Source organism: Barbus barbus (assembly GCF_936440315.1).
Source record: "Barbus barbus genome assembly, chromosome: 17".
NCBI classification, from domain to species: domain Eukaryota; kingdom Metazoa; phylum Chordata; class Actinopteri; order Cypriniformes; family Cyprinidae; genus Barbus; species Barbus barbus.
In genome coordinates this window covers 19,476,426-19,503,841 of record NC_136745.1, presented here as the reverse complement: position 1 = coordinate 19,503,841, position 27,416 = coordinate 19,476,426, and positions in this window count along the sequence as shown.

Genomic DNA, 27,416 nt, shown 5'->3' with positions numbered 1-27,416 from the left:
TATAAGCAAAATGTGAAATTCAATCTAAGTAGCTCCCCCATGGACTACAAAGACTAGACCGTTTCTGACAACTGAAGCTTTCTATTTGACCACAGTGATGTCTGCATTTCAAAAACAGAGCTTGTGCTCAAAGGCTTGTGTTAGTTGAGATTTATGAGTTGTTTGTGATGTTTGTGCGCATACATACTGTATGCGCGCGAGTGTGTGTAGTGACAGCTGTGATGGATCCATCGGTTGCATTTGTTCTTGAACCCTCCTGCACTTATTGTCCAGACGCAACATTTCTCAGGTCTTAAATTTCACCACTAACAGCTGAAGAAAGTGATTCACTGATTTAGTATAATCTGCCCAACTCCTGCATCTGTCATCTACCCAGAAGCTCATTAGCAGATCATGATGCTTTTGTGTGAGATTTGCTTCATTATCATGCACAATGCAGAGTACAAAACCACTAATGATTTCTACCACTTTGTGGTAAACTATAATTTCTCTGATTCATTGATTTAAAGCTCAGATGAACTGTTAGTATTTCATTGTGGAGTTATTTTAAGGTTTTAAACCAGAAGGCAAATGACAGGGGGTGTTTATTCAGCATTGGGTTTATATGGTGGTTATCCTAAATATTAATCAATACCATCATATTTTTGCTATAGCTATTGAGTAAACAAGTGAACACAAAACCACAGATTTTAACTCTAAGATATAAAGGTATTTTTCTTATGTTGAAATATAGGTGGAAATAGCTGGAGTTACATGCCTTAATAAACCTAACAAATATTTACTTGATTAGAAAGTGTGACAGCTACCTTCCCATGTCATGTTTTAAAAAGAGTATTTATTTACACTATTTTGTGCTATTTTCTTTGTACGCAGCTGAGCTGCGATGCTTTGGCGTAGGAATGTACAATTATTTGGCATGCCAATAAAGCCCATTAAAACTGCAAGTGAGAAAGAGAGTACAATCACATATTAAAAAGGATGCAGATGCAAAAAGCACTCAATTGTATCTGTGTGTGAAACCTGGTTTAATTTTCCTCAGAATGGCCAATGAAAAGGCAGGTGGACTGGGAAAGTCAATGTCAATGAGACATCAGGGACTCACGCTCACAGTCGTTTTACACAGATCACCAACATTTTCTAAAGACCTCTTTCTCTCCATTTTCTGCTTGGCCAGCCGTTGTGAGCAGCATGAATAGCCCTCTGTTGTTCTGTGCTATGATCGTCACATACAGACATTGAATGTGATGGATGAGCTTGTACAGCACTCCACCTCATTACCCGATACTGAAGAGAGCAGCACAGTGCTTTAATTCTCGATGGTGTAACAATGAAGTACATTTATTCATTTAACGTAAGGAAATGTCATTTAATGAATAGAATTCTCTTCTTAGCCACATTAAGATGAAGAATATAATGTATAATTTTCTTCTGCTTAGGATGAAAACAAAAATACTCTTAATTGCATCTGGTTCTTGTGCTCCAGCTGGAGGCCAAGCCAACCACATCAGCCACTGTCAGCATCTGTGGCAGTTATAAATTTACGCATTCTGTGCAGGTTGTCCGATGCAGTTCCCCTCTCTCAGTTTATCTACACGTCTACACTTGATTTTATAACAACACCCTCGAGGAACACAATTGATAGTAGTTTCAGATATCTTTTTTCCTCCAACTGTAATCTCCAATTATTTTTTGGAGAATCATGAGTAGCCTTTTGTAAGAAATTAGAATTAGAATTAAGAAATCTAGTTGTTGTTTTGAACAAATATATCAATTTGTGAGGCAATTGAGGTATCAGATATGAATGAATGATTCTTTTGAACTGATTATTATTTTGAATAAATCTGTTGAATCAGTGTGCAAATTTAGGATTTGTTCGTGAGTAAAGTTTGCCACTGTTCTTGTGTCAGCAACATTACTGAATAAATGATCCTCAGAGCGCAAGTGTGCTGAAGATTTGACTGAGTGTTTATTGTAAATGTAAACACATTTAGTTGACACGTGACTGTTTGTGGACTACAAGTTTTGAACTAAATATGCTGTTAAAGAGCCATCTGTTTACACTCACTGAATGAAATGCACGAATCTTGACTACTTGACGATTGATAATATTAATAATAATGTCTGACTTAGTTCAATCATATTTATACACTGTCCTGTCTGTGTCTTTAGGACATTAGAGCATTAGGGTAATTACTGTTTAAAAAGGTATTTTGAGGAGAATGAATGAATAAATACATAAATAGTTAATAATAATAATTAAAATAATAAATACTTTTGTACTTTAAGGAAACTTACAAATGAGTACTGGAGTAATGATTCATTAGGGTATGAATACTCAAGTAAAATTTTAAATTTTAATATAATATTTTTAATATTCACATTCCCTTTTTATGAAAGACTAGTGACTGTCACAGGGCATCATATTCACAAGTCTAAGTCCTTGAAACATGCAACCTTAGCAACGGGGCGCTATGATTTTTACACATTTTACACATCTGTGCATCTGTGTGCGCGCTTTAGCCTTATGAAAGTGCATCACCTGCTTTTACGCTGTGAAATGGCTGTACGAAATGAAAGCCATGTTTGAAGAAGCACATTTCTAGCAGCTGTTTTGGAGGTGAAGTGTGCGGTGTGAGGACGCAGAGGTCAGAGCCGCAGATCTGGGTGTCAGACTGTGGCGGTGGCACGTTTTACAACTCCCCGCTGAATCTCATCCTGTCTAGCTCATCCCTTTCTCCTCCTCCTTCTACCTACATGCCACATTACATTTTGAAGGTGAATCCCATAAATACAAAAATTATGAAGCAGGTTGAATTACCCAGGAGGCTGCCTCTCTGTGAGCCTGCCAGATATTTTTGCTTGACGGCTTCCATTTGGGAAGATGCCGTACGACCGGCAGCAGGAGCCCTGCAACTGGCTGCACTAGTCTTTTGCTGGAAATGGCCCTTAAATCATTGCATTCTTCTTCCTAAAAGAAATGATGCCTGATGACACAAGGAGAAATGAGAGGTAGAGAGAGATGATCGAAGTAATCCCTGAGAGGCCCTATCATTCCAGGTTTGTTCCTTATGTCTATAGCTTCTCAAGATTCAAGATTTTTATTCATCACATACACAATTATACAGAGTATAACCAGCGGTGAAATGTAAGTACTTCTTCCCTCTCCATCTTTTTTTTATCTGTGCAAATGGGATGAGAAAATTAGCCTAATCTCTATAAGGATTCAGATGGGTTCATGCACAGGCATGCATATACTCAGCAGGAGCACTGACCTTCTCTTTGGTTGCCTACTTTACTTTTGTTTTTGCTTCTTTTAAAAAAAAATTTAATCTTTACAAAATGTGTGTGTGTGTATGCAGTTTATGCTTTTACAGACTTCTTTCTTTCTTTCTTTCTTTCTTTCTTTCTTTCTTTCTTTCTTTCTTTCTTTCTTTCTTTCTTTCTTTCTTTATTTCTTTCTTTCTTTCTTTCCTTCCCTTTATCCCACATGTCAGTTCTCTTATAATTCAAGATAGGGAACATCAGAAAATTCATATGATAAATGATAATAAAAATGAACTTTTTTCAACAGTTGAATAAGAGGTCAAGCTTGCTGGCATCAACTTAAGAAACATGAGAATTTTATTTCTATAAGGATTTTGGCCAATAAGAGCATCATGCATAAAGGCCTTAATGCGGTGCCCAGGAGGGGCCGTCTTCAGTTCACTTAGTTTTGTAACATGATATTATGTCGTGGCCACGAGAATGTTTTGTCGAGGTAACGACATCCTTATGATGTAAACATCCATTTCTCGTGGCCACGACTTCTTATGTTGAGGGAACGTCATATTTTTCACGACATATCATGTTCCCACAACTTAATATGTCGTGGCCACGACAAAACTAAGTGAACTGAAGACGGCCCCTCCCGGGCACCGTAGTACCTTAATGTAACACAATGAAGCATTTCTTTTTTGGCTATCAATTTTTTTGGCTGAAATTCAAGTGCAAGGACAGGGGACAGCAGCTAGGCTTTTAAACATACTGCTCAAAGATTCATGAACAACCAGCTTATAAACTCCTCAAAGGCACTGAACAAATATTGTCAGCTGGTACTGGATGTTAAAATAATTTGCTAAGAAATAGTGCCTTGACATAACCAAACCATTTTATAAATGTAATTCAAGCAGTTATGTATTTAAAGCTAGCAGTCCAGCCCTTTACCAATTGAAAATCTATTCCTGCTATTATCCTGTACAATTTTATTTTATAGCTTCTTATTTCGACATGTTATACTGGTAGATGATCGTGTAACATGACATTCCATAACTGTTATCAATCAATAATGAATGATCTTGTTTGCTCAGAAGGGGTTTGCCTTATATTGAAACCATAACCAGAGAAGTGTAATTTAAAGAGCAAATGCACTGCCACTGAGTTTGGTCTGATTTGTACATGTCTCTTGGATAGCTTCCCTCCTCTCCCATGTCAGTCAGAGGAGAGGGAGTGGGTGCAGAAGGGAGAAAAGAGCCAGGAACGACCACAGCTGCTGGATGATGGGACCTGGCCAAGGCCCCCTGTTTCCGCTCTCATTTGCCAGCTCTGAGGAGTGGAGCGTGCTCAATAAGAGCAGAGTGGACCAGGCCACAGGGGCAGTGGGGGCACAACCTGTCAGAAGCAGCAGTGCCAAACCACTGAGCCATTTGGAGGTACTGATGACTCAAAGTGACTTTCATAAGTTCCACTCTGAGAGTTGTCATTGACCCAGCTCCAACCAACAGTAAATATACGTGTCATTTTACTATAGTGCGCAATCCTCTTTGGAAATTTCCAAGGTCCAGAGGGAGTCGACATGGCGTGATGGTGTAAAAGATAATACAAGATAATTCAGTCTGTATCAGCTGTCAGGGACAAAGTAAATACATTCCTGTAGCTAGAGGCACTTATAATGTCAAGGTCAAGGGTTTCAATGGTGACATTTTAGTATGGGGACAAATTCTCACTACTAACTAGTTACTTATTAGCAGGCCTATAATTAACATATTGGTTGTTTATTAGTACTTATTCTGCACACATTCTGCATGACCATATTTTACATCCCTAATCCTACCCAACACCTAAACTTAACAACTACCTTACTAACTATTAATAAGGAGCAAATTAGGAGTTTATTGAGGCAGAAGTCGTAGTTAATGGTTTGTTAATAGTGAGAATTGGACCTTAAAATAAAGTTTGACCGTTTTATTCACCGCAAATGCATGAGTAAAAAAGTGTAAGCTGCTTTGGATATAGATGGCTGCAAAATGTAAATAATTTTGAATACATTTAGTTTACCAAATTGACAAGCTTTGCCCTTTATAAATAATAGTGATTGATAAATATCATGAACATGACCTTTTTCAGGACTGGCCATCTGTCCGGGGTGTTGCGGCCCAAGACACTGGGACTGACTCCAGCACCCCCGTGACCCTTCAGAGGACAAGAAGTTTGGAGAATGGATAGATGGATGGATGGATGAATGAATGACCTTTTTATTATCAAACTTTAGAGTAAAATGTAAATATCAGTATCTAATGTGTACAAATTAGTACCTAAATGGTACATTTTAATAGCATTTGAAAAGGTACCACCCCAGTAACAACCTTTTGTACCTTTTTTCTGAGTGTATTGGTAAGGAGAAGTATCTATTCAAATGCATGTGGCTCCACTTTACTCCATTTTAATCACTATTAGCTGTTTTACATGTACTGAAATAGTTGTGCCATGTGACAAATTCATTTATAAATATTCCAAGTTGTCTGTCGAATTATATGAGATCTGCATGTATAATAATTCTGCAATAATTAGAAAAAGGTTGTTTAATATAGTTTTAGATTAAAGCATGTCACACTGCTGATACTTCTTGACATTAAATAAGCAGATTTGAAATACCTCCGATTTTTGTATTTAGCAGCAATTTGGTATGCATCTGAAGGAGGTTGTGGGGGAAATGGTGTTACATTCAACTAACTGGAGCTCTAAACTAGATTAAAGTCAACAAAGTCACCCATGGTTGGCACAGACCCTTGAGGATTGACAGGCTGTAGACAGTTTTAAAATAAGTCAAGAAAGATGACAGAGTTACAAAAGGGCTGCGGGGACCTAAGTGTTCAATGGAGACTGTGAGACAGGTAATTCACTGTTAGGAACCCTGGGGAAAGCATGGCTTCTTATCATTCTCCAGTCCCCTATTTGTTCTGCCGAAGCATTCAGTGCTGTGATTCACCAGACGCGCTGGAAAAAATTTGTTTTTTTTGTGCTTCTTTATTATTTTTGCGAAAGTGACTAGAGATGAATATTGTTGTTGATAACAGCTCTTCCATCTGCAGCACCGCAGATGCCGAGTTCATCTACTACATCTAATTTGAGATCAAATTCCTGCTGTTGTGTCTCGCCTGTGACATCTCTGTCTAAACCTTCCCTAGAAGGCTGGTGGGGGGCTTTGCCTATCTGATTGCGATTGTAATTGCATGCGGCAGAAAACCACCACAAAGTCATCAATCAGCTGGTATCCATGGGAGGTTTAACCGAATTTCATTTTCCCATTTTGCAAGACTTATAGCTAGTGTGAGCGCCAGTCCACGGCAGGGAAAATTAGTTTAATGGGGAATGTCATATGCACTGCGTGATGTGGTAACATCCATCAGAACACTGGCCGCATGTAGTCTTTTGTCAAAAGTTTGCCGCCTCTATACACTAAAATAACCTCAATTGTACATGGAGAAGTATGTGTTTATGAGAAGTTTTATATGTAAAAATAACACATTTTAGTGTTGTTTAGGGAAGAAAAACGTTTTAATCTTGCAATAATTCACCTTGTGCCATTATTATGACCTCAGGATATCAGTTTTTTTTTTTTGTAAAGCTGCCCACTCAGTTGTTTTTCTGTCTTAAAGCTACCTTTCTTTACACCTCAGCACATGTATAAGTAGAAAGATAAGATCCACAAACTATGCTTATTTTGGAATCCTACTTTCTTACTTTTTAATCTAGTGAAGAACCTGTATCAATGAGCAATATAAATCACATCACTCGTCGTAATTAGCTGTCAAAATACAGCTCAGAGGGATTTTGAAAGTAATGGTTTCATTGTAACAATATATGAATTAGGTTTGTATGTGAGGCTGTCTGGAAGCTGCTGTAAGGTGTCTCCTGTGGTTTGCCGAGCTTTCGCCTCCTGGGGTCCACTTCATCATATCAGGGAAATAAAAGCATGCTAGAAGAGAAGTTGATAAGAGATACATTGGAGGCATCAAACAACCTGTCAGGAAGGATGTTTCTCACAGGCACTTTTTATTCACCTTTACAAGAGACCAAATATTTCCTGTAGATGCCTTCAAATGCAGTAATAATGTAGATTTGCACAAGGAGTGTTAGTAATAGTACTTTTTATGATGTGTCTGCAGTGGAAATCACTTTTTTTTGTGTGTGCAGATTCATACTACATGCAAGATGGGCAATAAAGTACATAGAAATGATTAAGTTTCCTTAATTAGAAACTTGAATAGATTTAGGTATGATGCCGCTAGGGGTTGATAAGATTTTTAAATGTTTTTGAAGTCTCTGATGCTCACTAGCTGCATTTATTTGATCAAAAATGCATTAAGACAGTACAATTTTAAAATATAATTATAAATGTATATTTAATTTTCATATTTAAATATATTTTTAAAATGTAGTTTATTCATGTGATGGCAAAGCTGAATTTTCAGCAGCCATTACTCCAGTCTTCAGTTTCACATGATCCTTAAGATCCTTCTTTTTTTCATAATTCTTTAATGAATAGAAGTGTAACGGTATGTTGCTCCAGGGAACACAGAACGAAGGAAATATTCCAAAGAGATATTTCTAAGAACAAAAAGGAAGATGAACAACATCTACACCAGCAGAACGTAAATCACTTTAAGACTGGACATAAAACTCAGGGAACAGAAGGTATATAAAGCATACGGAAACTGAGGAGCAAATGAGATGATTAATTAAACACAGGTGAAATGATGATAAACTAATTACAGGAAACAAGAACAGGAAACACCAAATATGGTCAAAACAGAACTGAAAGGAAACCAACACTTGACAAGAAGGTTCACAAGAACAGCACTTTTGATTTTTTTTTTTTTGTAACAATTCGAAACTATCAATTTAATTTGTCATTCTTTGCTAAATAAGTGTTAATTTCCTTAATAAAAAAAAAAAAAAAACATACTGACCCCAAACTTTTGAATGATGCTGTATACATATATATATATATATATATATATACACATATATATACACACATATATATATATACATATATATACACACATATATATATATATATATATATATATATATATATATATATATATATATATATATATATACATATATATATATATATATATACACATATATATATATACACATATATATATATATATATATATATATATATATATATATATATATATAAAACTTTTTGAGATATTTGACGTGTGATGTTTGCATATAAATTCAAATCAGTGTTCCTTCTTAATTACTGAATTGTGATTGATCCTCCTTTTTTGCATCTTTTCTACACTGCAAAGATGTGTTGTATTGATTTTCATAAACAGATGTTAGACAACAAGAAACATTTTATATGAAGTATGATGACAACTGCAAACATAGCTTTTTTTTTTTGGAACTTTACACACGACCAACGCCTAAAAGCATCCTTGAAACACCGTTGTGTTGCTGCCATGTTTTCTTCCAGGAAATGCAGATCTAGTTAAAATGTTGCTATTTCATTTTGCATTTGTTTTGATTAAAACTGCAGACTGTTTCTTTGTTATTGTCCCCAGGAGAGGTGAATCAGTATTTCCTGTAGTGCTGAGGGTCTTTGTGGTCCCTTTTTGTTGGTCTCCTTCCATTACAGAAATCAGCCTCATTTCTTCTGCCTCATTTACAGGCTGATTGGAGCTGGGCAGGAGGACAAAGGCCAAAGCACTGCAGCCTGATTCACTCAGATAATGAACGAGATCCATAATTAGTAAGAAGAAAGCTTCTGTCTTTCATATGGCATGAATAGATTTGGAGAGAGGGAGCGAGCATGTGTGCCTATCCAGTGATTTGTGGGTGCGACCTTTGTGTCATCGCTAATTGCTGCTAATGAGTTGTCTGTTCAGGCTGTGTGTCAGTGGAATGAGAGCATAACTTCCATATATCAATGTTCTAGTTTCATCCTTATGTCCTTTCATTTTTATTTCTCTCATCATACCTCCATCATCATCAGGTACATCATTCTGAGTTTGAGCACAGCCATAGCATCTGGACTCTTAGAGGTTAATTGTTAGCATCCTTCTGTAGCGGATGAAGATTTTTGCCCCAGGCGAGGACATCATTGCACATCTGTGTGGTTTCTTATCGAGATCTACAAAAGAACCAGTGCCATACTGCTCCCAAGGAAGCCGAAGTTGCCTTTTTGCTATGTGAGGCAGTGGAGTGAGTCTTATGTGAAGTTTATTACTCATTAGTGCTGGCTCTAAAGAGGAGATATTTCCCTCTCACAGTAATTGCTAATTGGGTAAGAGGTAAAAAGCTAACTGTGGCTGTGATTGACTGAAATTCATGGCCCCTTTGCACTGAGGTTCAATTACAAATACTTGATCTCTAACATCATGGCAGGGGGTATTGACTCTTAAAAGAGCATAATCAGAAATTATGGCAAAGCTTTGTGTGAATGCACCCTCTGGATGATACTTAAGATCAGGTTCACTCTAGTTATCTCTTTTTGCTGTAATCCTCTGCTGGAAATATTTTATAACACCTTTAAAATCACAGTCGCTGTGTAAAATGAAAGTACATGGTGAACATTTTACTACCATCTACCATAAAATATATTTTTATGGAAAATTATCATTTTCTTCATAGAGTTGTTCTTATCTATGATACCTAAGAAAATCTGAAAGCAATTGCTGAATAAAATCTTTTGAGGCATCAAGTGACCTCAGCCTCTTGCATTTTGTAGATTTAGCGGGTGTAAAGGGTGGTGTCACATTGACATTAGGTTAAGGAGAAGTGGATAGGTAGTGCATATGCATACGTGAAGCTCTCCTAACACAGAGACAAAGGTTTTGAACCACAAAAGCTGCTACGGTGTCAAGGCTGGGCCTGTGGGCGGCGAAGAGAGTGAGTTCACCGCAGAACGAGTAGTCTGATCTGCCTCTGCCGTGGCTGAGTGGAGACGAATACGCTGCAGTCATTTAGACGTGTGATGGAATGGAGATGTGACATATTTCTAATAGATGTGTAAATTAGTAATAGGCGTATGCTTGGCATATTTGAATCTGGCACTGACATGCAATTGTGTTTCCAAAAATTGATGTGTGTGGTTGAAATTGACTGTCATTTCTTACCATTAACTTTTGTACTGGAACATCTCATTATTCCCAGTAGCAGAACATATGATCTCCACAAAGAAGGTCCTGTGACTGTGGTTTTAAAATTGTAATTGCTTACTAAAACACTATTTGCATAACTAGTGAAGTATTTGAAAATCATGTGCAATTTGCAAAACAAAGCACTAGTATTAAAAAATAAAATATGAATATGAATTATATCCAGGGATTATGGATAAATGCTTTGTTTTAAAACTGATTACATATTGGCCAAAACCAAGGTTTTAGAATTGAAGAAATACTATCTATTTATCCATCCATCCATCCATCCATCCCTCCACCCATATAAACCTTTTTATTTTATTTATTTATTTATTTTCAAAACTTTTGATTGTTTCTAGTTACAAAAGCGTTTAATTTTAATTAACTTTATTAACTTCAAGCTGGAATTGCTTATTGTCTTGTGTGATTAATCACCATTTCTTGTTTCTTCAGGGAATCAGAAATGAAGTTTAAGTTAATGTTTACTTTCTGAGCCCTGTTGTGTGCATGTATTCTGCTTTAATTGCCTCCTTCCTAGCATGCATTCATCTCAGGGATAAATTTAACTTTAGTGTATAATTGTTGAGTAAAATATATTGACCCTTGTGATAAATAAGATGGCTAGAGTGGGTGGTATGACAAAGGTTTTCCAGTGTTTTTACATCCAAAGTGTGACAATGAATGTTGTTAATTATGAATTTCTATCCCATTTTAAATCTGTTTGTGTATTTGTGTATATATATACACACACACACACACACACACACACACACACACAAACACATATCTATATCTATATATGTGTTTCCAGATCACTACCATCACTACCACTCGCAAACCACGCATCACACACTGTAGACGGCGCAATCCTATCAACCTGCGCACTTTGCCTATGTCTGCTAATACATTATTATCTTTTTCTATTGGTCTCTGGTATTGTCAGTCTGCTGTCAACAAAGCTGATTTCATTACTTCCATTACTAGTCATTCAACGTTAAACCTCATGGCCCTGACAGAGACCTGGATCAAACCAGAGGACAATGTTACACCTGCAGCACTCTCCAATAATTTCTCCTTTTCCCACACCCCCCGTTTGACTGGAAGAGGTGGAGGTACTGGTCTGCTCATCTAATAATTGGAAATTTACTCCTTTACCATCTCTGAGTATCAACAACTCTTTTGAATCACATTCGGTTACTATTACCTACCCTCTAAAAATCCATTTTGTAGTTGTTTATCGTCCTCCAGGATCACTAGGTAACTTTGTGGAAGAATTAGATTTATTGCTCTCAACCTTTCCTCAGGATGGTACTCCCTTTGTCTTACTTGGAGACTTCAACATCCACCTAGATAAACCTCAGGCTGCAGACTTCCACACTCTGCTTGCGTCTTTTGATCTCAAGAGAGTGCTAACTACGGCTACTCACAAATCAGGGAACCAACTGGACCTTATTTACACACGACACTGCTCCACTGATCATGTGCTGGTTACTCCACTACACACCTCAGATCACTTCCTCCTCACTCTTAACCTCAACATGATTCCTGACACATCACATACCCCTCCGCATGTCAATTTTCGACGTAACTTGCGTTCACTCTCACCCTCCTGGCTATCTGCTATGGTTTCATCTTCGCTTCTTCCCCCTAAACAGTTATCCTCTCTTGATGCTAACAGTGCTACTGATACTTTCAGTTCAGTTCACTCGTTTTCTGTCTACATGGCATCACTAGGTTCTGTCATTCAGAAACATAGCTTTTCATATCACTGCTATGCTGATGACACTCAACTCTACCTCTCATTCCATCCTGATGATCCGACGATAGCTACTCACATCTCTGCATGTCTAACAGACATTTCTTGCTGGATGATGGACCATCACCTTCAACTTAACCTAGCTAAGACAGAACTGCTTGTAATTTCAGCTAACCCATCGCTTCATCACAATCTCAGCTTCCAGTTAGGCTCATCTACCATAACTCCTTCAAAAACAGCCAGAAACCTTGGAGTTGTGATTGATGATAAGCTGAATTTCTCAGACCACATTGTTAAAACTGCCCGGTCCTGCAGATTTGCATTATACAATATTAAGAAGATCAGGCCCTTTCTCTCGGAACATGCAACACAACTCTTCAGGCTCAGGCTCTTGTTCTGTCCAGACTTGATTATTGCAATGCTCTCTTGGCAGGTCTTCCAGCCAATTCTATTAAACCTCTACAATTAATCCAAAATGCCGCTGCAAGATTAATCTTTAATGAGCCGAAAAGAACGCACGTCACGCCTCTGTTCATCAATTTGCACTGGCTACCAATAGCTGCTCGCATTAAATTCAAGGCATTAATGTTTACCTACAGAACCACCACTGGCTCTGCTCCCCTTTACCTAAATTCTTTACTTCAGATTTATGTGCCCTCTAGAAGCTTGCGTTCTTCAAGTGAACGACGCATTATTGTGCCATCCCAAAGACACAGAAAAACACTTTCAAGGACTTTTTCATTAACTGTTCCCATCTGGTGGAATGACCTGCCCAACTCGATCCGAGCAGCCGAATCCTTATACCCATCTTCAAGAAACGGCTAAAAATTCATCTGTTCCATCTTTACTTGACCCTCTAACTCTAGCACTATCTATTCTAATTGTGTTTTATCTATGTCTTTTTATTAAAAAATAACAATAATAATAATAATTATCTGTACTGCGTTAGGCTAACCAAGACTTGTAATAGCACTTGCACGTTGTTGCTCTTTTGTTGGTTTTGATTGCTTCTTATGTCCTCATTTCTAAGTCGCTTTGGATAAAAGCGTCTGCTAAATGACTAAATAAATAAATAAATATGTATGTATATGTATTAGGGCTAGGCAAGCTAGCGCGTTATGATCGTGTTAACGCAATAATTGATTAACGCCGACAATTATTTTATCGTGCATTAATGCAGTTTTTTATTAATATGAAAGTCTGTTGCTCACTGACTACAGATACAGACAAACCATGGGTCACAGGAGGGGTGGGATGTTGATCAGTACTAGCTTGGGATGGGCGTCAACCCACATCTCAACTAACGAGAGCATTTGGGGTGAACCTAACGGTTCATTTCCACTGGCACGTAGCAAGCGCAGCGGAGCGAGCGTTTACAATTCATTCCTATGGAAGTTGAGCTTAAACGCTTGCGCGTTGCATTATGGGATTGAAAGCGGCACAGAGAAAGCGTTGAGAGTGGCTGAGAGCGGTAAAAAGTTTGGGTATTCCTCAACCTTATGTAAATATCGAGTGAAAATTGTTTTGTTTTTGTTGTTTTTAGAGGCGTGCTCTGCCCTAAATTTGACACGCCACAAAGCAGTGGTGTTGTAGCGCTGCCAGCGCCACTGATAGCAGATTTGACGCTGTAGTGGAAACGCACCGTAACGTAATTCATTCCTATGGAAGTTGAGCTTAAACACTTGCGTGGTGCATTATGAGATTGAAGTGTGTTTCCACTACAGCGTCAAATCTGTGCTCGGGCACTATAATGAATTATTAATGCGTGACCACAATAGCTTGAAATTGTCTAATTTTGCAAGGTCTCCCTGCTCAACTAGTAAGGCTTCACTACTACTAAACAAGTGCAATTTTAGCTGTATTATTTGTGTCCCCTTCAAAAATTCCTCTTGAGAAATTGTATGTCTATTGTTCCCCCCAACTGTTTACTATGGAAGCCTGTTTCCACCACTGAATAAAAAATAAAAAAAAGGTTATTTAGACTTTTTATCTCACAATTCTGACATTTTTTCACAGAATTGTGAGATATAAACTCGCAATTGCGAGATATAAAATCAGAACTGCGAGATATAAAGTCAGAATTGCGAGATATCACAATTCCGACTTTTTTTCTCAGAATTTCGTGATATAAATTCGCAATTGCGAGATATAAAGTCAGAATTACGATTTATAGTCACAATTGCGAGATATAAATTTGAAATAGAAAAAAACACCTGCAAATTAAGAAAACAACTTCCTCAATTTTACAATGCACACGCTGCAAATGCTCACGACACAACCAAACAAAGAAACGCACTGCAAATACAAAAAAAACGCCTCCAAATTAAGAAAACAACTTTCGTCAATTTAACAACACACATGCTGCAAATGCTCACAACACAACCAAACAAAGAAACGCACTGCAAATAAAATTTATTTGGTTGTATTGTGAGCATTTGCAGTGTGTTTCTTTATTTGTTTGTGTTGTGAGCATTTGCACCACTTGCTGTCAAACTGGTGAAGATGTTTTCTTGATTTGCTGGTGCTTTTTCTATTTGCATGTGTTTTCTGAAGTTGGAGCGCGTTGAGTACTCTCGGTCACCATACTTCTAGCCCTAACCACGAATCAGACTGGAGAGGCGAGCAGATTAACTTCAGTGGACTTACAATTGAAAAATGGTGTGCTCCGCGGTCTAAATAAAACACTTTCTGAAATTTATTCATGTTCATTTTGTTCTTTAAATAAATATGAAAAGATGATGGGTTCACATGTTTTTGAACTGAGGCAATACAGTGATCTGTCACGACACATCGAAGAGCCACAAAACAGTATTTATTGTTTGAATTTCTTTAAAAATAACACAGTTTAAAAGCTGAAAGTCCTGAGATCTTGTTTCATATCAGAAGTAACATGCTCTGTCTTCTCTGTCAGTGTGTTTTCAGTTTCCTCTTTGCTCTGACTGCGATGTATTTTTCACTGCGTGAGAACATGTGTGTAGTGTAGAGAGCGGCAGTGTTTGTCGTAACTAGTAACTAAGGGTGGGCGGGTTTTGCGAATTTTGAGATAAAAAGTCGCAAGAACCTTTTTTTTATTTTTTATTTTTATTCAGTGGCGGAAATGGGCTTCCATAGTTTACGCCCCTGGTTGGGTCCCGCAATACACTGAAGAAAATGATTAATTGAATTAACTCTTGAATGTACAGGTCTCTACTAGGAAGGTGCCTGTTATAATGTTAAGATCGAGGCTCTGGACTCGGAGCATGTTTTCTATAACAAACTATAAAATATTTTCTATAAAAACATAAATGCCCTGGCAGGGGCAAATAGCATTGGTTTTATATTTAATTTGATTGCATTAATGTTTAAGTTGAGTTTTACAAGAAACATTTTAACTGCTACTATGTAAAAGGAATAGGCCTACTGCTGTTAAAAACAAAAGCACCTTATTTGTTTAAAGTGTTTGCAAACCAAATGTTATTGCACTTTTGTCCATATAGCAGTACTTTTAAATGAAAAAAGTGCACAATACACTACTTTTGAACCCATTATCGAATTTTGTGCATAATGTGATTAATCGAAGAAAATCATGTGATTAATCGCAATAAAAATAAAAGCAAAAACTTTAATCGTTGCCCAGCACTAATATATATATATATATATATATATATATATGTGTGTGTGTGTTAAACAGACTGATAATATACTGATCAACTGATATTATCAAAACTCTTCCAACCCAGCGATGTCTTATTTGACCACTGAAATCTTAAAATACAAAATTAAAATAGTAAAAAACCTTTCTAACTGTGAAAACTGTGAGAAGGGGTAGAGGTTTTGTGTTCTGTCACTTCATATCACAGTGAGCTGTGTGATGTGTCCGATGCTGGACAGTGGGCAATGATGCTCATCATAGCAGCTACTACAATCACCAGCATGTTAGACACCCCCACAGTGCAGCATGGCATTATGGTTAAATTTATCTATCAAGAGAGCTTTTTGCCCACATAGAAGCCACATCAAAACAGCAAATACATTTACACATTATTTAATGAGCCAAACAGAGAACCTTTATTTATTCAATTTTAAAGTTATATTGTTGGTTATACATTACCAATAAAAGTTTGGGCTCAACAAGGTGTTTTAATGTTTTTGAAGAAATCTCTTTTTAGTTTTCAGGCTTGTGCTGTAAAATTGTATTTGCAACAATGTAAATGTGTTTGTCACTCACTCTCACTACTGTCAAGTTAATGCCTCCTTGCTGAAAAAAAAAGTTTTTTTTTTTCAAACAGTCAAACAAAACCATTTCACTGACCCCAAACCTTTGTACAGTATTGCATATATTGTTGGCTATTTTGGAACTTTCTTCTTCCAGTTTTCTTTCTTCTGACCAGCAAGCAGATTTCCCATCGTTGAGCACGATCGTTGTGTTCACGTGATCCCAATAGCCGCGAAACTTACTCAATTTTTTAAATCGATGCAAAATACAAACAAAAAAAATAATTGATAGAAAATAAGCAGTAATTTATTAAAAAGTATTTGAAATCTTTGTACAGTATTGCATATATTGTTAGCTATTTTGGAACAGTTAAAATTGCTTTAAAAAATCTGCCTTTTTTAACCCATGTAAACACTTGTTCATAACGTCACTCGTGGGCTGGGCTCTTATCTCATTTAGTCAGGCTCATAAGATGTGTGTTAATCAATTAAATACAAGCATGTGCCACGTCCTTCCTGTCTTTTTTGAGAAATGTGCCATAAAAGCTAGGTCAGGAAACTAGCTTAGAAAACTTCTTAAGGTTCTGAAAGAGAAAGTGGAGGGAAAAAAAATATTTTCTTGGCCTTTTGTTCCAAATGGACAATTCACTAAGGAACAGGGAGAGTTGAAAGCTGCCATTGTTCTGTCAGAATTTCAAAAGTACTCGCATTATAGCTGAACCGGTGGTTTGTTTGTTGTAGGAAATACTTTCGATTATTTCTGAGGGACTGAGTTCAGGTAAAGGGCGATCATAGTGCTTCAATTAATTTTTTCCCCTCCTTGTTTTACTAAAATTACATTGAGAGTCTCAGCACTCCAAAGACTACCCAGAGTGCTGTGCAGTGTTCCCAACATGGAGGTCATATATGTGTTCCTCTTTGCCTCTAATTGAAACCCATGAGCCCCGGACTCTACGGAGACATGGAAAAGTATCGTATGAAAAGCAGATTTTATAGAATGTCTTTGTGTGTTTTCAGTAATAATTTATCAGACAAATAGGATGACAGTCGATGAGGCTCCAGAGCTTTGTGACTTCAGACTAACAGTGTAAGATACACACAAAACAACATCATCTTGGCTTGTATTTCATCGGTTTCAGGTTTCATTGGTGCAAGCGAAAGGTCCACACTGTTCCCTTTCACTATGTGAGAAGAAGCAAGTATTGTCATTTGTTAGACGTTTCCTCTGGAATAAAGCTTCAATATCTTTCTAGCATCAGTAAACAGTTTTCAATAATTATGAGTATAGAGTATTAATCGATAAAGTGAACTTACATTTGAACTTTGGTATTGGAGAACCCAAGCTGTTGTATCAAGCAATCCTACTTATTGAGACATCTTCGAGAGAGATCATTCGAAACAAGTTTCAAAAGAAAGCTTGTCTCGCCTGTTTTTGAAAAGAAAGCCTTTCATGGATAATTGCAGTGCTCTCTGCATGTAAAAAAAACAGCTCACATTATTTCACAGCGAGATCCCACAACCCAATCAAAAGTTTTAGTGGAAGTCTTTACTTTGTGTTTGAAAGTGTGTTTGTGCAACTGTGAAAGTCCAACAGAAACAAGAGATCTGATAAGTGGGAGTCAGCCTCTCTGAAACATTGACTCAAATAAAAAAGATCTCAGAGCCATACAACCTTGAAATACAAGGGTGAAACTACTATATGTTCATAAAAAAAAAATCACAAAAGCAGTTTGACTCATTGCCACATTTTCTAAATTTTCAAACTCTAGTTTAGACACGTTGCAAGCTAGTAATTAGCACTCTGTCCAGTCAAATACTGACCAGTGTCATAGAGAAAGAATTCAAGATAATTGTTTAACCTTCATTTACCTTTGTGTAAGTTTCAGCTGAGCACTGCAGAGTATGAATTGGCTCTCTCGCTCTTCTGCCTAACCTTTTATTAATTCCAGAATGAATTTCAGATATTTTGTGCATTTCAGATGCAAGATGTACAAGATGTTGCAAACTTACCTGTTTCACAATATATCAGTTAAATTAATTCATTTGCATTTGGTACAAAGTGGGTGGATTAATATAACAGGACTGAGAAGAGAAAAAAGACAAAAAAACAAAACAAAAAAGAACAGAAGGAGAACAGAGAGAGGTTTCATAGTCATCCAATATCTCTCACCTGAAGAGCAAGGTCAAGTGTATGATTACTGGGTTTTGTAGAGCTGCTGCACTTACAGTTCAGAGTTCTCAAATGTATATTTTGAGCGTCTATACATGATCTCATGATTACATTGTGAAAGAACTGAAGACCCACTCAAAAGATATGTTCATCAGTATTATATACTCTGCCGATTGCCCCTCTCTCCATGGTGAAGATTGTTTTTAAAAGCCTTTTCTTCTGTGTTTCGGTATACATCCTCGTTGGCACAACATTGAAGACCCATTACAAAGGGGACATTCATTCTTTACTAATGATTTAGAATTGCTTCCTTGATTCACCCACTAATTTTCATCACAGAGGTCAAAGTGTCTTCTCTTCCCCTCTTCACAAATCCCCTGTTCAATCTCTGAGCATTATTAATCTTTCAGGAATGCACCACTGCATTATGGGAAGGGGGGGTAAGGTGGGGTGTTTTCCAATGGCTCTCAGTCAAAACATTTCTTTCTGTGTTCAGGTGACCTTGTGTTCCACAAAGGAGGGCACAGTTCCATTTACCCTGGAATAAACAGGTAAACTAAATGCTTTCCCATGATGCTCTTCCTAACAATATTAGCAAGCAGCACAGGTGTGGCACATCTTGCCCAGTTCCTGCTAAAAGATAATAAAAGAGTTAAAAGCTAAAAGAGTTAATTTAGCTGTTGAGGGCTATTGATGTAGAGTACATATTATCTATAAAATCCAATGTGAGTGTCAAATTCCCTGTGAATAAGGAGTGAAATGATTGTGACAGAACCTAAAAATAAAATGAATGTCATTTGTTCGATATGCTCATTTTCACTTATTGTTTTTCTCTCTTTCACGCTTTCATTCTCGTTTTAACTTTTAACACTATAGATATTGCTCATCCATAATCTCAGCAGACGCACACACATTTAATTAACGAACTGCAATTTGACGGGAAAATATGTGGATTTCTATGGGAAAACGTATTGGTTAGTCTATTTGAGTCAGCACTGTTTTACTGAAATGCAACTTTTTCGACCCGCTTTAACAGACTCTTGTAGTTATTATTTCATACAGTTCCAGTCCTCAGTTGCCTCTACTTACCATTATGTTCAGTGCCATGGGAGGGCTTCAGAAGGCTCACTCATATTGTCAGCTCTTTGAAAAGGCCGTTTCTGTGCAAGACTTGCCACTCACTTTGAATACAAAGGAAAATGTGCCATCATTCAAATAGAAGAAAGTAAAAACAATAGCAAGAACTCCCAAAGCTGAGCTGCAGCTTGTGTATAAGGTTTGTTTTCTTAAAGGAAGTTAATACTAATGCAAATGATACTACTACTAATATCTTTCCTCAATTCATCAATCAGTACATCTCAATCTACCAAATACTTTCTGTGGGTGGTAATAGTTGCTGCAGTCAATATTGTTGAGTGAAAATATTTTTTTAAATAATTTATAAATCCAGAAAAATTAAAAAGTTAAATTAAAAGCTTTTGTGCCTGCTAGTCATGTATGTGCAGTACCCATTTCTTGATTTTTTAATGCATTATCATTTGAATTTGTTACTTCTGTATAAAATAACGTTCTCTAGATTTAGATGATTATTGCCCATACAGGAAGAGGAACAACTTGTATAAAATTCAACTTTTTTAAATCTTTGTTTTTATTTGAAGTTCTGCTAGTATTTAAATTAGCCTTCACTTTGTCTTTTACATTCTTTTCATACAGTTGGAATCATCTGTCCGGTGAAACAGAACAGATAAAAAAATTACAAGCACGAGGCATCATGGTACACGAAAAGGAAGAAAAAGCATCAATATATATATATATATTTAAAAAAGCTGGTTTCTTTTGTCTAATTAAATGCACTATAATTAAACAGATACTTTATTAAATCTGACAAGTAAAAACAGATACATCCATACATGCACATGTTGCTAAATGCATTTCATACATATAAATCATCTATTACTGATTCACAGAAAATTGTACATGTGCACAACACGCTTCTCCAGTCTATAAATAATCTCTACACTGACACTGATATAATTCATCTGATACCCCTGTAGATCAGAGGAGATCAGATTGTTCAGTTGAGTAAGGGGTTAAGCGTAATTTATTTTCAGTTTCATGACATCCATACCTCTGAGAACCCAAGACAGTAACAAGAGTGTTTCCCAAGGTGGATTGTTTACAAGAGTTTGAGCCTCAGCAGCTGAGCTGTGTTCTTAAAATTACATAGAATAACCAATTATCCATCTTTGGCTCTGTTGAGAGCCATCTCATCACCCCAGAAAGAAGCTGTTGTCCTTATGTCCTTACACTCATGGAGAAAAAAACAACCTCAATCATTGCTTCTAAATACACACATCATAATTTATAGATAGACAGACAGACAGATGATAGATAGATAGATAGATAGATAGATAGATAGATAGATAGATAGATAGATAGATAGATAGATAGATAGATAGATAGATAGATAGATAGATAGGACAGTCTTAAGATTCAAAATGATTTGTTTCATTGTTTTTGAGTAGAACTTATCCAACCAAGTGCCTCCCATTATTTAAAATGCAGTAGGAGATAGGAAAAAGGTGCATTATTCCCGCCCATTTAATGTGGCCTTACATAGTAACAATAAATAAAGGGATACAGGCTCAGTTTATTTCACCCAAACTTTTGATTGATACTCAATGGCATATACAAGTAACAATCCATATCCGTTGACAGATACCTCCATGTGGTGATAGGTCAGGCACAGGGAGCACTGATTAAACAGCAAATGAGCATTAGGAAGCCAGATCTGGTGGAGAGTGTCTATCTTAGTGTGAGTTGATGGAGTACCTCAGAGCAGCAGCGGGAACCACACCTGCCTGTCTGGGTGAAGAGGAGTAGAAGAGACGGGGGAGCTGACAGGTTACCATGGGTCATGAGGGGAAACCTCTCCACTCGCATTCAGCTCAGTGCACACACTCCCCCAACAAGCAATCTATTTTTGCACACTTTCTTCTCGTCTTAGCGAGCCAAGGGCTTTCTAAAGTACAGGCTTTCTAAATGAATTAATGAGCGTATACATGCGTATTTAGCCGGGGGCAAATGTTGCAGTCATATCTTGCCAAAAGATTTTGCGAGCGTGTTTGTGTTTGCCTCCCAAAGTCTGGAAGGTTTTAGGCCTAATGTACAAACTTTCAAATGTGTTCACCATTAAAACACACTCTACCTCCACAGGAGTCTAATATTACAACTACCTCTGACAGTAATGAGGTCAATTAATACAGAGAGAATTGCTGCTGCATTACTATAATGAAAAAATAAAATGAAATAAAACAACAAAATGGCTATGTAATTATACCAAACCCATGCTGTGGATAACTCCAGCATCTTATCCTGAGGGGCAGACCGTTGTTTCCAGCGTCATGTACTGTATCAGGAATATTGTCTCATTTGTTTTGAGCTGAAGATGTAATGCCTTACAGCTCTTGTTGCAAATATGTTGCTGAACAACTGAACTGAGCGAGAAATAAAAAGCTTTCATATTTCCATCGCTATATTAGAATTCAGCGCCAAATCAATGAAATTCAGCGCATAAGTTTTTCCCTCTCGGTACCAGAGGTGGCTTAACAGCTATCAATCTTAATACTGAATTGCGAGCGGAGATCGCCTAGAGAGAGAGAGAGCGAGAAAGCACACGGGGAATTATCCGAAACACAGATATACAGCACAGAGGAATAAATCTGGAATTGTGAGAAGAAGCTGAAATTGGAACTGGTTTGAAGAATTCCACTGGGCTACCTTTTAATTAGGTCTCTTAGCCCCAGGCTGTGCATTGCCACTGCCCTGACAGTATGCAAAGTTCCTGGAAGCCCTTAATAGGATGATTGACCGCTATAGCAAAAAAACTGATGATAGCCTTCATAAGCATTGCGCTTGTTTAATTACCCTGGGGTTTACAGCACATGATGAATTACTGCCTCATAACCACATGCATAAAGATCGATAATTGGCATAGCCTGTTTAGAATATTAACGATAGCGTTTTTTTCCCCTCGTTGCTTGCTCATGACTCACTCTTGCAAATAGTCATCTGGCATATTTCTCAGCCGATTGTTAATTGCGCCGGTACGGATCAATGCGCTGTTTCAGACTTCTCTTTTCCTTTCTAAATTGCGATTGGTCCCTGTCAGTGTGCTGTAGGAACTGTGGCCGGAGAAGGCATGTCTGTGAAAGGATGACCTCAAATTGCCCAAGGCACTTCTTTATGAGGCGTATAAATCACACTGTAGGTGTTCACCTTGGCAGTTTGGTCTGCAGTGATTTTCATTTTGTTTTTGGAGGAAGAGAGGACCGAGGCCATTACTATAGTCTTTTGTGCCCCACCTAATTGGCTGGCAGGGGAAATCAGCTGTTGAAATGGTGTCACAAGGGACATGTGCTGTAAAGATGAGCTATTGTTTTGGAGGACCTGTCACGGGCCAACATTAACAACATGCATAAGAAGTACCTTCAGCTCTCCTGCAGAACTGTTTCAATGGGGTAAAAAGGCCTGACAGGTTTTCACCACTTAGAGATGAGTCCAATGGCTGTTTTCTAAATTTTCTGTATATATATATATATTATTAGATGACATCTCCATAATTAGCTATTTTCTGAAATACCTTAACTTATTTTCAATGTAAACTTGTGGGTTACTTTACAGTGCTCTCTGAGACATCAAGATACAATCAGTCCACATACGTTTTTAATTAACCTAATTGATCTCGAATGTGAAAATAAATTGTTTAATTATCAAATGGGTGTTAATTTTCACCAGATAGGTCAGAGATGGCCACTTCTATGATGTGACCTCATTCATTCAGATTATATTTACACCTTTTGCTTTTCTCTTCTGCCACCTCTCTCTTTCTTTGCCTCTAAATATACAGTGTCACTGCTTTCACTCTTTCATTCAACTCCTACTTTATTGCTAATAACCTCTTCATGAGTAAACGTGTCTTTTCAACTAATTACTTTATTTTGCCCTTTCTGGCTTCATGAGTCTCTGCATCTGAGTCATAGTATGCTTTAGAAAGATAGCCAAGAATATCAAACACAACCTAAGCCAAATGGTAATCAAAGTTCTGTACAATTATACTGATGTACAGTGTGGGCATTAGCTGCAAATTGCAATGAAATTCAGAGAGCTTTTTCAGGATGTCTTATTGATTGCATATTTAAATTGTTTTCCAAGGTTTCTTTTCTATTTGGTTACAGTATATTGCATTATATCTTTAGCTCCATTAAACAGAAAATTCCCATAAAATGTCCTATATCATATCCTTCTATTATATAATATAATGATTTCAACAAAAATATTAAGCAGCACAACTGATTTTCAACATTGACAATCATAAGAAATGTTTCTTGAGCAACAAATCTGCATATTAGTGTGAATTCTGAAGAATTATGTGACTGAAGACCGAAGTAATGGTTTCTGAAAATTCAGCTTTGTCATCACAGGAACAAATTACAATTGAAATAAATATAATAAAAAAAATGTATTTTAAACTGTAAAAATGCTACAATATTACTATTTTATTGTATTTCTGGTCAAATAAATTCAGACTTGGTGAGCATATAACAGACTTTCTTTTTAAAATAATAATAATAATAATAAAGTTAAAAGACAACTGAATTTATAGTGCAATATCTAATACCCTGAGCTTGTAAATGACCAAAGGGTTGGTATTATCTAATGAAGAGTTAAAGGAAGCCTGTCAACATGATAAATGCAGAAAGCAGCAGAAATTTCATTATAATCTCTCCTTTTACATGCTGTAGCAGATATTGGCTTTTTATGCAAACGATAGAATCTGAATACAGATTATACTTGGTTAATTTACTGAAGAGTGAAATTTGAATGGACTTTTTTTTTTTTTAGTTTGTTGGTGTGAATATCCTCTCTTTTCTCCAAAGTCCTTCATTAACACATTTTTTTCTTTATTATTTTTATATATGATATTCAGACAGCAGGATCAGCGGAGGAGCTGGTTTTTATTAAATATGAGCCTTTATTGCGTCTATTTAATCTGGTGGCAACGACATTCATTCTCTCCTGTTGTCACCTTTCACCACAGACAGATTCACTATTTATTATTTGAAGTTTGATTAAAGCAGCCGAACCCAGAGAAGCTGCAGCTCATTGAGTTTCAGGCTGTGGTCTATGAAAGACAGAAACCTGATACTCACCAGAGAGCGTTTGTCAATTAATTCAGTGCATAAGCCATCTGTTGGCCAATTTAAAATCAGAAAAAAGGTGGATGGCAATGGGAAAATCGTTAGACTTCTAACTATTATTCTTAACTATCTTAACTATTAAACAATCACAGAGAGATCTGTATGTGCTGTTAGTATTTTTATTGTGTCTCCAATGTTAAAGCCATGTAGCCTACCTTAATATTCAGAGAAAATCTGCTTTCTTATTGGTTGCCTGCAGCTTATGTGTGAGTTAGTAAATCCACTTGCTTAGGGTGGAATGAGAACAGTAACTGCGGTAACAAGTTCATTCAGCTCCATATCCTGTATCAACCGTTTAGCTCATTACAGATGGCAAAAGACATTTGGGAAGCAATTCACCTCAATGAGAAAGCGCTGAGAACTTTCTATGAAAATGACATGGGCTCCTCATTACACCTTTTTATGACTTCTCACAATTTTCAACGTTAAATCCTTTAGCAACAACGTTATTACAGTCTAATGGAAGAGACTGAGGTGTCATTTTAGGTACAGTTGGTCTGAATGAGGTAAGCACTCTCACAGCATGTCTTCTCCATGTTCTTAAGGGGCTTTTGGTTGCACACTCCTGATGTTTCTAAGCTTAATTTTTAGCCAGGATCTCTAATCCCCAGGCTCACGCAATGAGGGAGGTAATGAAAAGTTAATCCACATAGCTCTACTTTATGTTGCCTTTGGCTAATGCTGCTTTTAACTCAGCTCTCATTAACTTTTAAATCACAGGCCATTAACAACAGGTTGGGAGGCTACCCTGCAGCTCGCCTCCCAAGCACTTTGTTACCACTTGTGGGGGACGTCAAAGCACAATTAGGAAGAGAAATTCTCACTGCAAGTTGACCACTAATTAGGATACAGTCTGGACTTTCTGGAGTTCTGCTGTCAGACTATTGATTTAACTTCAGCTCGCCACTCCTCCCGGGGACACTCGGTTGGGTGGCATTTTTGTCTTCAGAGGAAATGTAAGAGTGAAAGGTGATGCACTTCTTCATTTAATAAAGGAATAACTTGTTGGTCCCTTGCTTCCCTGTGCAGGCTTGTACAGTTATGTGCTCTTTTATTTACAACCGTTCCATGATTTTGTACTGGAGCTGCTTGCATGTGCATTCTTTCGTTCTTTAATGAATCAAACACATTAGTACAAATCATTCCCATATTGAAGAACGATTCCTATGAGCCACTTCGTAGTAAATCAAAAACATACAGCGCAACCAATGTATTCCAAACTATTTCTAAACACACAACTCAGTTCTTTTTATTCAATCAAACAAATTCAGTTTAAAACATAAGCTGACTTAAATTAATGTAATTTCTGACTGGTTGTTCATAAGATAATGTGTAGTTAAGAATACACTTTATGAGTTTTAGCAGTGGCTTTTTATAAAAAATAAGTTAATGACTAAAGTATGTTAGCACTTTTTTTTTGTTCATTTAGCATTGTTAAGGTTTACTGTCATATTAAGTATAATTATTGGATGAAATTTATGCAGCATCTAAAAGCAGTGAAAGGTGATTAAAAACTGAGGTATTTTTAAAAAAAGAATAATTGAATGAAATGAAACACAATTTTTTCCAACTTTAGTATTATTTAGCATGTAGTTAAAGCCAGTTATTGGATTACATTTATGCTGCCTTTAAAATGTCTGTGAAAGGTCACTGCAAGGTCTGTGTAAACACATTTTACAAGAATTGTTTTAAATATATCTCATTATATGACAATGGATTTGTATTTCCTAGATTTTCTTCCCTAAAAACAGCGTACTATACGAATTGTTAATGAAACCATTATTAAGGAACCACAACAATTAACAGAAATCGGAACCGGAAATGGGCTCATTAAATTCCTTGTTTTCCATCCCTAATGATAAAGATTTGACCACTGTAATGAGTTGAAAGTTGATTAAATTGCATTATTATTTTACAGAGGCGATTAAAACAAATTACTTAATTTCAAACATTCTGATATACAGTCTATGCACATATGGTCCTTTGGCTGCTCACCTAATAACTCCCTGCAGGAAATAAGAAACACTCCCATTCTCTTGACGACTTGCAGACATGACAACACCAACTCATAAACCACGTCTGACCGAGCCAACAATAAATAGTGATTTGATTACAAATGGTTAATGCAGGAGCAAACAAGTGAGTAAATCGTACATTCCTGGGGCTTTCTTGACAGCTCTCAGCTGATTAGCAATTCATCATCTCCCAGGCATGGTGACACACAGCTCTACAGCTCTGAAGAATGTGAATGAGGTTAATGAATGTGAATGAGGCTAATTCTGCCGTCCTTGCCAGACCACCAGCCACATTAAACCTTGGAGATATTTTATTGCAAATGTAAATTGTGATCTGTCTCAATGTAGAGCAAAATTAATGTTTCTTGTGTGAAGGGTATTCTAGATGTCAGATGGTAGTTGTTATGTCCTTCGCTATCCCTAACTTGCCCCGCGTCTGACTCTGCACACTTGCCTACTACGCAGCATGCATAAGTATGATAATACAATACATTTTATGGAGCCCAGTTTTGTGATTGTGTTCACATCAGATGAAATGTGTATAATCATAGTGAAAGAGAAAATATGTTGACAGGGAGTTCAAATTCATTGATAGTTAAA